The sequence below is a fragment of the Neomonachus schauinslandi genome, chromosome 14 (assembly GCF_002201575.2).
Source record: "Neomonachus schauinslandi chromosome 14, ASM220157v2, whole genome shotgun sequence".
Classification (NCBI taxonomy): Eukaryota; Metazoa; Chordata; class Mammalia; order Carnivora; family Phocidae; genus Neomonachus; species Neomonachus schauinslandi.
In genome coordinates, this window is record NC_058416.1 from 48,823,770 (window position 1) to 48,838,354 (window position 14,585).

The window sequence follows — 14,585 nt, forward strand, 5'->3', positions numbered from 1 at the left end:
TTTCCTTGCCTATACAGTGGGTATAAGGATACTCATCCCACAAGGTCACTATAAGGAATAAAATAACATTTAAATAAAATAACATGTGAGATGCTCTTACTACTACCTGACACTTAGTAAGCATTCAATAAATGGTAGCTTATTACCAATAATAATAAACATGTAAAGAACTTTGCATACATTAATTCATAATTCTCAACATTCCTGTGTAATAGAAACCATTACTCTGGTTTTACAAATGGAAAACCCGAGGCACAGAGAGGTCAGGCAACTTGCCTAGGTTCACACAGCTGGTAAGCAGCAGGGATAGAATGTAAACAAGGCTAGAGTCTGCCCGCAGAATCCACAGTACGCTATGCTGCCTCTCAGGTCTCTCACTGCCATTATCATTCTCAGTGTCAATACCATTACATGGTGGTGAAACTGGGGGAGGCAGAGACAGATACAGACACGAGAAGAAAACCAGAGCTCCACGTTCATCTGCTAGGGCGTCCGCAGACTAAGCCAGGAGACCGTAGTGTGGGGGTGAAAATCTGGGCGCGCCCAGCCAAGCTTCCCAGAGAGTTCAGAGCCTCTAAAGCTAGGAGGGCACTTACCTGCCCACAAATGAGATCTACACTCCAAAAAAAATGAGACAGCCTACTGCCATACCACCCTGAACACACCCAAGCTCTTCTGATCTTGGAAGCTAGGCAGGGTCAGGCCTGGTTAGTACCTGGATGGGAGATGCCTAGGAATACCGCGTGCTGTAGGCTTTTAAAAGCAAAAACAAAAAAGATGAAACAGTTCCAAGCTTTGGGGAGACTGCAGAACGGTCCCCAAGTATTTGTGAGCAAATGTATGTTCAGTATTACATGAAGCACCATGTGAGGTTTCCAAAGATGTTTAACTAGGAGCTTCAACCTTAGATGGGAAACGTGCCGTCACCCATTAAAGTTAGTGCTTGGTGAAGATAGGATTCAGCTGGCCTTGAGAATGGGACGATGGATGGTGGACAAGTAAGAATGTTCAGGTGGCACTTGGCGGGTTCCTTCGGAGCTGCCATCTTGCGGGCTTAGGGGGAAAAAACAAGAACTTTGGTTCGCGGAGTGGCCTGCTCAAGGCAGCTGTTCCAGGAGAATACCCCACAGCCCATCGCGGGGCAGCCGAGTCACCTGGTCTGAAACAAACCAAATTTCTCACTTCCTTAAGAACATCACTGGGAAACACTAGGGTGAAAGGTTGATTTGGAAATAGCTAGGTTTCTGGCCCTGGAATTTTTCTGACAAGATGGATGCAGGAAAAATAAATTAATCTGTGCAGCAGGGTCAGCTGTGGAATTGTGAAAGAATGCTGGCCTTCGCTGCAGGAAGGGAAAGTGCTCGCAAGCCCTTCAATGAGGGCTCCGGGCTCCAGGAAAGGCTGTGTCTTGGCCTCTGCCCCACCCCCTCCCCCGTGTGTCCTTAAACCGGGAGGGGGGAGGGGGCGGGAAGGAGGCCCCTGGGCTCGCTCTTCTGTGCTGCTCTGGACAGCGAATACTCATGTTTACTCTCACGGAGAAATCTTGGTCCTAGCTTAACGTAGAAAGAATTAAGGTTGGAAGTATTTTGTTTCAATGGAACCAATCCAGATACATCTTGGGAAATTTGAAAATTCAGCTTGGAGAAAATAGATTAAAATCATACTTAATTAAAGCAAGAAAATTAGACACTTTGAGAACCACCCCTCCAGTGGTCATTCAATTTGTAAATAAATAATCACTTTATATTTCCTATGAACATCTATGTGTCATCAATATTTTTACCTTCCCTGCAAAATGGTAAGAATGTTAGCACTCCCGCCAATCCCTGTTCCAGTGTATTGATAGCAGAAAATATTTTACCGATAGACTGTTTAATACTTTATATGATGCAACACAACAAATGTTTTCTAGAATTAATTAAAAGTTTTACTTATTTGCTCACCAGCATTTTCTGTATCATAAGGTACAATAATACAGAAGTATCAAAGATATAATAATACATGAGTAGTTTTCTTTTTTAGATTCATTTTTAATTTTGTTGCAGTACTTCCTTGAATTCTTTTTCTTTTTCAAAATGGGCTCATGGGTAGTAAACAGGTATTGGCATTGTCTTAGACCCCCTGTTAAGTTTTATTTTAAAAATAAACTTTACTTTTTAGAACAGTTTTAGGTTTACGAAAAATCATGATTACACTTTCCATATGCGCTGCACCCAATTTTCTCTATTATCAACATCTTACTTTAATATGATAACATTTGTTATAATTAATGAACCAATACTGATACATTAATAACTAAACTCCGTATATATTCAGATTTCCTTAGTTTTTTTTTTTAAGATTTTATTTATTTATTTATTTAATTGACAGAGAGAGAGAGAGACAGCATGATAGGGAACACAAGCAGGGGGAGTGGGAGAGGGAGAAGCAGGCTTCTGGCCGAGCAGGGAGCCCAACGCGGGGCTCGATCCCAGGACCTTGGGATCATGACCTGAGCTGAAGGCAGTCGCTCAACCAACTGAGCCACCCAGGCGCCCGAGATTTCCTTAGTTTTAACTAATGTCCTTTCCCTAAAAAAAAAAAAAAAAGGCAAGAAAATCAAAACAAAAAAGGGGTATTCAGAGTCTAAGAACTAGCCTTCTCCTTTCATTTTAATTGAGAAAGAGCCTAGGAAATGTGGGAAATGTTTCATGTTTAACCAATGTATTTCTCTATGTTAGAATTACATTTTTGTTTATTTAGTACTAGTTTCTTAACACCTGGTCTATTCAAACCCAGCACCAGAAAACAGAAAGCATATTCAAGGAAAATGAAAATGAGCTCCTTGCTCTGGAATGAAGATGCCCTCAGAACCATTTACGAAGCCCTCTAGCTGGGCTGCTGTGAGAATAATCACAATTCCTGAAGCAAATCCCAGGACCATCATCTGGCAGTGGGTCGGAAGAATGGAACAATAAGTAATTCTCCTACCAGTTACATCTACATTTTCCCCTGGAATCTTCAGTAGAGACCAGAAGCCCCAGAGAAAAGAAAGGAAACCCAGAAAGAACAATGAAGGATGTGCTCAGCTAAGGGTTCGGAGAAGCTAACTCATTTCCTTTGGAAAAGTCATTAGTGTGCAAGATAGAAGGTGCAATCCCTAAAATGCATCTGCATGACTAACTTAATGGGATTAAAGAAAGAAGATGGCCTATTGATTTCTCATTCAAATTTAATAAATTACCCACCAGATTATTTGACATGCTCCCGAACCAAAGAGTCAGGGTTGAGTGGATACCAAGTTAGATAGGAACAGGTGGGTTCCTGTTGAAAGGTTCTCTCAGCTTGCCAAATGTGCTGCTCCCCCAGGGAAGAAAAGGCTGGAAGCCACAGCAACCCCACAACCCCAGATTCTCCTGACCCCACAGCACAGCTCACCGTGAATGCCAGAGTGAAACTGATAGAAAGCTGAAATTGGACAGATACACCTCATTGGTTCTTACATTTAAACAAGGATCATTTTTTCATTGAGATACAATTTGCATACATTAAAATCGACCCTTCTTAGTGCCCAGTCTGACTTTTGCCAAATGTATCCTGTAATCATGTTTCAATCGAAATATAGAACAATTCCATCCACCCAAAATACTTCCCTAGACCCTTTTGTACACAAACACTCCACCCTCTCCCCAGCCCCGTGGTAGCCACTGATCTGTTTTCTCTTCGTACAATTTTACCTTCTCCAGAAAGCCATAAAAATGAAATCATACAGTCCATAACTTTTAAACCCTGGCTTTTTACACAGAGTCAATGCCCTTGAGATTCATCCATGTTAGTGTGTATATCTCAGAGGTCATTTCTTTTCTTTTCTTTTTTTTTTTTTTTCCTGAGTCTACCAAGTCTGTATAATCTTTCACCAGTTGAAGAACATTTGGGATTTTTTTTTTTTTCCAGTTTGGAGCCAACATTTACATAAAGGTTTTTATTTATTTTATTTTTTTTTAAAAGATTTTATTTATTTATTTATTTGCGAGAGAGAATGAGAGACAGAGAGCATGAGAGGGAGGAGGGTCAGAGGGAGAAGCAGACTCCCCGCCGAGCAGGGAGCCCGATGCGGGACTCGATCCCGGGACTCCAGGATCATGACCTGAGCCGAAGGCAGTCGCCCAACCAACTGAGCCACCCAGGCGCCCCTACATAAAGGTTTTTGTGTGAATATAAGCTTTCACTTCACCTGGTAAATATCTAGAAGTGTGATTGCTGAGTTGTATGGTAAACCTAAGTTTTACTTTATGAGAAACTATGGAACTGTTTTCCCCTTTGGCTGCCCCAGTTTGCATATCCCCCCACAGTTCCTAGGAGTTTCAGTTGCTTCGCATCCTCACCAGCAGTTGGTACTGTCAGGGGGTTTGTTTTGTTTTCTAATTTGAGCCATTCTAAGAGCTGTGATACCTCTTTGTGGTCTAATTTACATTTCCTTGATGATAACTAATGATGATGAACATCTTTTCATGCCCTCCTTTGCCATCATCTATCTCCTTTGCTAAAGTGTCCGAATCTTTTGCCCATTTTTTAATTGGTTTGTTCATTTTCTTATCATTGAGTTTTGAGACTCTTTTGCATTTTCTGGATACAAATCCTTTATCAGGCATGTGACGTGCAAATATGTTTCCCGGTCTGTGGCTTGTCCTTTCATTCTCTTAGCTGTGTTAAAGAAGGATCTTTTTACTTCAAATTACACTAGGTTATGAAACAGAGTGAACAATTAGTCACAAAAGGGTGTGTGGTTTGTGTTTGCTTTACTCCATTCATGACAGACCAGAAGAGTCGGTCGGCATGAATGGTCATGGTTGTTCTCCATTTAGTGCACAGTCTTGCTCTCATTACGTCCTAGGATGCAGCATGTGCACATGCCCTGGTACCCAGTGGCCACTCCACAGGGACTACTGAGTGACTGATGAACGGAATGTGGGGCACCCAGGAGAGTACAATGCAGATACAGGTAGAGAGGAACTGAACTACAGGTCAGATACAGGTGGGGCCAGAACTGAACCACCAGGGGAAGAATTTTAAACCTTATCCTGTGGGCACTTAGGAAGTACCAAAGGATTTCAAAAAAAGGAAGTAATGGAATAGAATTAGCATTTTTTTGGAACTGTCCTACTGGAGGTAGCATAGAAAATGGACAGGAAGAGGAGTGACACCAGCAGCGAGACTAATGACAAGACTGTTGAAATTTTCCAAGCAGGAGATGTTGGATGGCTAAGATACAGACGTAGCGGCAGGGGCAGAAAGCAAGGGGCAGATACAAGAGATATTAAATCGACAGGATATCATTCTGCCCCAACATCATGTGAATTTGAAAACCTCTGACCAATACTGTTATGAGAAAGAATGCAGCAATTTGGGGGAGGGGTCCAATATGCATCATATAATTTTTCCTCCTAGACCCCATGCAAACTTATACACACCTCCTCCTAATTAGCCCCCCACTAGTCTTCACAGCCAAGTCTCTTTCATAAAAAACAAAACAAAAAACCTGTCCATTTGCTTTTTCTACTTCCTCATCTCCATTTTATGCCTTTTGAACTTGACATGTGAATGAATCACAATTTACTTTGAATCAGAAGCCCAAGTACATTCTACTATGATAACAATATTATTGAAATTAAGTAGGTAATTTAATGGTCCATGTAGGATAGATTCAACACGGATGTATGAAACAAGTAATCCCCTCTTTTTATGCTGCCCAATCAAATCCTATAAGTCACTTCTCCCCACCCTCATCTGTTCAGTCAACAACTGTCCAAAGGCATACAAACTTTGACATTTGAAGTGTCAGGACTCAGGACATATAGAGTTGGGATGTTGCCTTGCAGACATCCACTTTCACTGGACTCTCCAAGAAAACAACAGAAAGCATCAGGAGGTGGGTATTGCCCATAAATTATCATTTGCTAGGACAGTAGGAAATCTTTAGGGAAACAATTATTATATTCCTAATTTAAGTGCCCTTGAGACAATGCCTTTGGCACCAGTCTTCTTCGGCCACCTATTGTTGATGCCTGGTTCACTATCAAGATAACAACATCTGGGAGGATGTTCTAGTCCTGGCACTGCCATTCATAACTCTGAAAAGTTACCTAGTCCCCCAGCCCCAGTGTCTCCATCTACAGATGAGATTGGACTAGAGGTAGATCATCTTTAAGGCTCCTGATCAAACAAGATTTTGGTTATAAACCTAACTTTGGAGGAAACATCTTCATTTATAACCACTGATCTTTAGTGAATTAGGGCAATAAATGTCTTTCTAAAGATTTAAAAGAGTGAACGCTCCTTTATTGTACCAATGGAGCAAATCAATACTCTCGTCGTTCCACTGACTACAGTTAATCATCTGGAACAAAGAAAAAAAGTCTGGTGTCTGTTAACAAAGTCCCCCTTTTAAAAGAAATATCCAAATGTGTATTTGCATGTTAACCTCAGCTAAATGTTTTGCTACATAAAAGTCAAACAAAAGAACTCTGATTATTCTTAAATTCTTTTCAGCCATCATTCCACTCCCATTACTTACTGAAGGAAATTTCCAAAATCCCCTCTAAAAGAAACTTCAACACACACACACACACACACTCACACATACACACACGCACACCCCTTTAGAACTCAGAGTAGTATGGACTATGTAACTTTTTTCCTCACAATACTCTCCAATTAAGAATTATTTTATAGGGCCTGTTCAATTTCCAGACTCTAGAGATGTGATTTCAAGAGACATAATCATTAGACCCAAATCCCATTACAACTATATTAAGTACAGTTATATAGATACAAATAAATAGTTAGGTATAGTGATATACAGATAGTTATGTAGACTTTGTAATAATAAGATTTCACCAGTACTTACCAGACAAAATCCAGGACCTGAACATTTATTTGACCTTAAGATGACATGTAGAAAAAATTTTAGAGTTATCTGTATCATATGGAGACACAAAACATGAAAAAAATTTTATAGATTTGTATCTGTTCATTTTTTTCCCCTTTTATTATTTTCAGGTTTCCAACATTTCTTTAAAAATTTTTCCCAACTCTGAAATTATGTAGGTATTTTAATTTTTTTCCTAATATTTTTATTTGTTTACATTTAAGTCATTGTATCGGGGGCTTGTTTCTGTACACGATGGAACAAAGGAATAACACTTTTTGTCCTGTATAGAAATGGCTAGTTATGCCACTATTATTTATTACATAATTCATCTTAGGCCCCTGGCTGGCTCCTTCAGGGGAGCATGCAACTCTTGATCTCGGGGTTGTGAGTTTGAGCCCCACACTGGGTGTCAAGATTACTTAAAAATAAAATCTTTAAAAATAGATAAATAAATAAATCATCTTTTCCCCACTGAACTGAAATATTACTTCTATGATATATCAAATTGCTATATTAGTTGGACTATTTCTGGACTGCATCCATTGCCACTAAGTGATCCAAGGATATTTGTTGCAGTATTGTTTATATTTACAAAACCTGGAAAAAAAATAGCTTGTCTGTCAATAGAAGAATTGATAAATAAGTGATGGATCATCCATGTCACAGAATATCATTTACCTAGGAAAAAGATTGAATTGATTTATATATATCTGGACAGAAAGCCATGAATATTAAACTTTCTCTTAAAAAAAAACAAGTTGAGAATAATTATTTGATAGATAGAAACTTCTATAACTGAATGTATTTGGGGAAAAATGTTTACATCAATTATTTCAGAGATTAATGAGGAGGGGAAGAATATTAACTCTATAGGTGTCTGAACTGCTTAATTTATTGAAATAAGCAAGTGTAACTTCATGTATATACATACATATCATAAATAAAATGTTATATATTTTATTTTAATTAAAATATTAAAATAAAAATTTATATTTCATGCATCTCCAAAGAGGTTGACAGCAATAGCCCACACTGCCCCATGTTAGAATAGCAATATGGGGGCAGTGCAAATGTCCTGCTGGAATGAGGTACTGATAAAAACAGATCTGGACTGACCCCATGGCTGGAATACTACCAACTAAGGAAACTGGCTTTACCCAGTGCTGCTTGTTTCTAAGAATTTAAAGAATAATTCCTGAAGCAGAGTTGCCTGGTGCAGATCATTCCTGAAAAAGAAACAATCAACAGTGGTTTTATGGTGCTTGGAGTTCTCTGCCCTAGAGTTTATTATTCCCCTCTCCCTAATACTTACAAAGAGGGATTTGCTCCAGGGTCTGGCCTTCATCCTTTACACCAAACATATTACCAGAAAAAGCAGCTGTTATTCTCAGGTGAACATGAACTCACAAGCACAAACAAATAGATACCTGAGGAGAGCTTCTTTCATTGACAAACAGCAAGCTAAACAATACATACAAGGTAAAGCAGCATTGAAAAAAAATAGACCGAGTATTTAAAATGTGCATTATATCTATACATAAGGAAACAGGGATTATATTAGAGTCATAAAGTAAGAATTTAATATCATAAGAAAAAAAGTAGAAAAGTTAAATATAAAATACATAAAAATTGAAATAAGGAACACAATAGATGGGAAAAAAATAACAGAAGAAAGAATTAGCAAAATTAGGTAGAGGAAGTTTCCAAATAGGCAACAGAAAAGGATAAAGACACATTACAAGAAAAGTTAAGAGATTTAAAAGATAGAATACATGTGAATGTCTAATAAGAATCCAAGAAGAAGAGAAGTTGTTTTAATGAAGAACAGGAAGAATGTGAAGACATAATGAAGATAAATATACTAGAACCTTTAAAAAACTTTACTCACCAATTAAAAGACAGAGACTCTAGAAGTGGATTTTAAAAATAAAATTTAAAAATATGTTGGCTACAAGAGAGCTACTTAAAACAAAAAGACAGAAATATTAAAAAATAAGAAATAGATAAACACATGCTAAGGAAGTATGAACCAAGAAAAAATTTGATGTAGCTATCTTAGCACTTAGAAAATAAAATTTAAAGGCAAAAAAAATCAGAAAAAGAAGGGCAATATATGCTCAAAAAAGAGAAAATGAAGATATAACCATCCAAAATATAGGCACCTAACAATACAATCTCAAAATGAATAAAGCAATAATAACTGACATAACTATAAGGAGAAATACATAAATTAACCATTATAGTTGGAAATTTTAATAGACCACTCTCAGGAACTAATAGGTGAAGGAAAAAGAAAAAAAGAGGTATTGAAGATCAGAACAGTATAGTTAACAACCACAAACTATTTGATATATATAGAACTCCACATTCAACAAACAGAAAAACACACTCTTTTCATGTACATGTAGGACATTTGCAAAACAAGACCATTTATTAGACCATAAACATGGCTTCAATAAATTCTATGTCTCCAAACATAATAAAATAAAACTACAATGTATTTCCTTAAAAATACTATATGTATTGAAACCAAAAAGCATACTATAAGTTAATACTATGTTTTGCAACTAAATAACCTTTTAAACAACACTTCATTCAAAAGAAAATTAATAAATATTTAGAATTAAATACCAATGAAGCATTATATGTCAAATTTTGGATGACACAGCTAAAGCAATACTAGAGGGAAATTTATTTATTTCAAGATTTTATTATTTATTTTAGAGAGATACAGAGCATGAGCAGGGGCAGCAGCAGAGGGAGTGGGAGAAGCAGACTCCTGCTGAGCAGGGCTCATTCCCAGGATCCTGAGATCATGACCTGAGCCAAAGGCAGACGCCCAACCAACTGAGCTACCCAGGCACCTGGGAAATTAATTAATTAATTTATTTATTTATTTATTTATTTATTTATTTATTTATTTATTTTTAAAGATTTTATTTATTTATTTGACAGAGAGAGAGAGTGCACAAGCAGGGGGAGCGGCAGGCAGAGGGAGAGGGAGAAGGAGGCTCCCCACTGAGCAGGGAGCCCAATGTGGGGCTTGATCCCAGGACCCTGGGATCATGACCCAAGCTGAAGGCAGACGCTTAACCAACCGAGCCACCCGGGTATCCCAGAAATTTATATTTTTAAACACATTTATCAGAAAACAAGCAAGATTATAAGCAAGTAAGATAGGAATGCAACTCAAAAAATTGGAGAAAGTATAACAGAACAAATTCAAAAAATCAAGAAGAAAGTGTAACCTTGATTCCAATATCAGATAAGGACATGCTAAGAACAATTAGGGGGGGCCTGGGTGGCTCAGTTGGTTAAGCGACTGCCTTCCGCTCGGGTCATGATCCTGGAGTCCCGGGGATCGAGTCCCGCATCGGGCTCCCCGCTCGGTGGGGAGTCTGCTTCTCCCTCTGACCCTCCCCCCTCTTGTGCTCTCTCTCTATCTCATTCTCTCTCAAATAAATAAATAAAATCTTTTAAAAAAAAGAAAAAAGAAAAATTAGGGGTGCCTGGGGGGCTCAGTTGGTTAAGCCTCCAACTCTGGGTTTAGGCTTAGGTCATGATCTCAGGGTCCTGAAATCAAGCCCCATGTTGGGCTCTGTGCTCAGTGAGGAGTCTACTTGTCCCTCTCCCTCTGTTCCGCCCCCCACCTCGAATAAATAAATTTTAACAATCTAAAAAAGAAAAAATTATAGGCCTCTCTCACTTATGAATGTAGAAGTAAAATATTTATTTATTTTAGAGAGTGCTAGCAGGGGAAGAAGCAGAGGGAGAGGGAGAGAGAATCTGAAGCAGACTCTGCGCTAAGCACAGAGCCTGATGCAGGGCTCGATCTCATAACCGGGAGATCATGACCTGAGCTGAAACCAATAATCAGACGCTTAACTTTATAAATCCTCTCTGGAAAGTTTAAACTCTAAAAAAGGAGGTACAAAGTGATCTGAATTAATGCGGAGATATTCCTTGCTCTTGGATGAATTGCCTGAATTCTCCTCCAAATTAAGGATTCAGTGTAATTCCAATTGGACTTTTTTAGGAATTCAGTAAGCTTATTCAAAATTTATATGGAAGAAGTAACCACAAAAATGTCTAACTGGCTTTATAAGAGACTGAAGAAGGGGACTTAGTCTAACATATATTGAATATGTGTTCAGATACCCTGAAATGCCATTATAATAAATGCAGTGTAATGTATGCATGAACTAACTGACCAATAGGACAGAATTAGAGACTTCAGAGATAGACCCACACATACGTGGAACTTAACATTTGATAAAGTTGGCACCGCGAATCCATCATGGAAGGTCTGAGTGTTCAGTAGATGCCTGGGGAAGACTTGCTCACCATAAGGAGAAAAAACAAAACTCAATCCTCACCTAACACCAGAAAAAATGTGCACTCAAAATGGATGACAAACCTAGGTATGAAAGGCAAAACTATAAAGTCGACAAAAGAAAGTATGGGAGGAAATCTTTGTGACCCAGAGGCAGAGGCCTCCTTAAACAAAACTTCAAAAACACGAGCTGTTAGGCAACAACAGAAAAATTAAATTTAATTATATCAAAATTAGGGATTTCTGTTCAACAAAAGGTAGTAATTAAAAGGAAGATAAAATAGGAGAAGATATTTGCATTGTCTAAAACCAACAAAGGATAAGTATCTATATATGCAAGAGATGATAGAAATGAGGAATGTGGATAAAAGGAAGAATCAGATAATAAAATAAGAGATAGGCCTGCCACAAACCGCTGGTGAAAATATGACATGATCTTAGTATCATGGTTAACCTCATTCTGCATCTGAGATCCATGGGGAAAAAAATACAGTTCACCAAATCTGAGACACTTTTTTTTTTTTTAAGTTCAAATTGTTTATTTTCAGGGACGAGACTGTAACAATGTAATGGCATTCCACTTAAAGACAAAACACATAGTTCAGCACTATCTTATATAGCTGACAATTAAAAGCAATTTGTTTCTGTCTACCTTTTATTTCTAAGTATTAATTATCTTAGGGTTCAAATCTAGAAAGTTATTTTTGTACAAAGGTTAGCTGCCCTCCATTTTTTTTCAAAATAATTACTTTAAAAGATTCTGCTGTCTCTATAGTTCAGGCTGAAAGAACACTAAAAATACTCAAACTTGCATTTTACTAGATTTTCTTTGCTACCACTAATTTTTGCAACCACATAATTTACGTCCAAACATACAAGGTTGTACACACTAATTTAACTGTGAATCGTTTTTTTGTATTCAAAGTCTTAGATTATGTATATGAAAGCTAATTTATTAAACCTTTGTACACAAAGATGAACATACCTGTATAGCAAACTTATATGAGGAATGAAGTTACAAAAAAGTAGAAGTGTTATTAAAATTGATGCATGTCAATCACTTACAAAAATACCCCAAATGGGGTAAAGCTGCTCATTCCTGATTTTTCTCATTTGGTTGTCAGAGTTGAAATATGAATTTAAAATGGTTAGAATTTTTTCTTTTAAAAAATGATATATTAAACTTATATACAGGATAATTAGCAAAATGTAGAAAGGGAAAACAATGTACAAAAGACAGATAAAAACCATCACTCCCGACAGACACAATCCCAAAGTAGTAGAAACCTTAGCAAACCATCTCTAAACCAGCTCTTACATTCCCACCAAGTTCTTATCAATAAGAATAAAATATAGTAAACCAGCAAGCCCAGTCTTTCTGTTCTTTAAAACAGGCCTGACTTTAGGCCACAATTAAGCTTTGGATAAATTTTTAAACATGGGAGGGACAAATCGGAAAACAATTTTATCTCCACTCGGTACTAATTGACAGAACACAAAGTTATAGATAATTAAATAGTTCTTCGTGCTAAGTCAAGCAGTTATTCAGAGGCCTTTTTGTTTTTCTGCTGGTTTCGGGGCGAGTTCTTTAGCAAGTTTCTTATCCTGAGGTACATTCCAGTAGATTCTGCCATATTCTCAAATTCAAATGGCGCTATTTCAGTTGCAAACTTGCTCATGTCAGGTACAGGACTATGAATTTTAGTGGCCGTTGAAGGACTGGTGTCCACATGAAGGAGCTTCTGACTGCCTCCGTTACTAATGTGAGACACTTTTTTTTTTAAAGATTTTATTTATTTATTTGACAGAGAGAGACACAGCGAGAGAGGGAACACAAGCAGGGGGAGTGTGAGAGGGAGAAGCAGGCTCTCAGCCAAGCAGAAGCCCAACAGGGAGCTTGATCCCAGGACCCCGGGAACATGACCTGAGCCGAAGGCAGGTGCCCAACGACTGAGCCACCCAGGCGCCCCTGAGATACTTTTTAATTGTAACGTGTCCCATTATTTTATGTCACTAAGAAAAATTACCAACTAAACTATAACAGAATGCTTTCTTATCGTATAAATTTTAATATTATACTTTTGCAAGTGCTTTTAGACTTAGTTGGAAAGACTTTTTTTTTTAAAGATTTTATTTATTTATTTGAGAGAGAGAGAATGAGAGAGAGCACATGAGAGGGGGGAGGGTCAGAGGGAGAAGCAGACTCCCCGCCGAGCAGGGAGCCCGATGCGGGACTCGATCCAGGGACTCCAGGATCATGACCTGAGCCGAAGGCAGTCGCTTAACCAACTGAGCCACCCAGGCGCCCGGAAAGACTTTTAAAATGGTATCTTTGACATCTATAAAAAGAAAGAAAATATAAATGAAATAAATTGATTAAGGTATTTCTAAAACTCCTTTATATATACTCAGAATCCAATTACTTTTTAATTCAGACTCATCACCGCCCATGCCATGCAGTTCCGTCCTCATCAAGAGCGTTCATCATGCAACTTTTCTTAGAAGAGCAAATGAAATTGCTGACATCTGTGACCAAAAAGTGGCAATTTCATATGGCTCAACCTGATAAAAATCGTTCTGAATTACCTTTGGAAACATCAAGAGATTGCAGTTGTCCCATCATGTCACCAAGAATACTATCCAAAGTCACTCATGTACAAGCAAGGAAAACACTTGTCGCAACTACCCAGCTGACTAAGAGCAACTGAAAGATGTCCTGTGGATTATGAGTGGGGTTCCTAATTTCAGAAGTGGTGTTTTGTTTTTTTTTTAAGATTTTATTTATTTATTTGACACACACACACAGAGAGAGCACAAGCAAGGGGAGTGTCAGGCAGGGAGAAGCGGCTCCCCACCAAGCAAAGCGCCCGATGCAGGACTCGAGCTCAGGACCCTGGGATTATGACCTGAGCCGAAGGCAGACACTTAACGACTGAGCCACCCAGGCACCCTAATTTCAGAAGTGTTAAATGGAGAAGAGGGTCTATCTTAGAATTGATGAATACAGTAAAATGTTAATAATCAATAGAAATAATAAAAACTAAATGAATCAATAATAATAAAGTGGTTTTGAAGCATTCAGGAGAAGTTTTAAGTGTGGTGGCTGCTGTCAGTGCCTCACCTGTGACTCCCTGCACTGTGCTTTCCAGCACGTGCCTCCTGCACTATCCTGCACTCAGTCTGTGCCTGCTCACGGGGGAGGCCAGACTGTGGGGACCTAACACCCCGGGGCGCAGCTGTCAGCCAACAGTGGGTGGGAGTCAGAGGATAAGTACCTCAGCTTCCTTGACCTTCAAGGGAGGAACTCTGTGGCTGGTTCCTCATCATCTCCCAGAGTTCCTC

At 38.4% G+C, this 14,585-nt stretch overlaps 1 pseudogene; it reads left to right on the top strand.

Annotated features, from left to right (window-relative positions):
* The first annotated feature begins 637 nt into the window (after positions 1-637).
* Positions 638-755, top strand: LOC123326642 (annotated as a pseudogene).
* Positions 756-14,585: the final 13,830 nt, after the last annotated feature.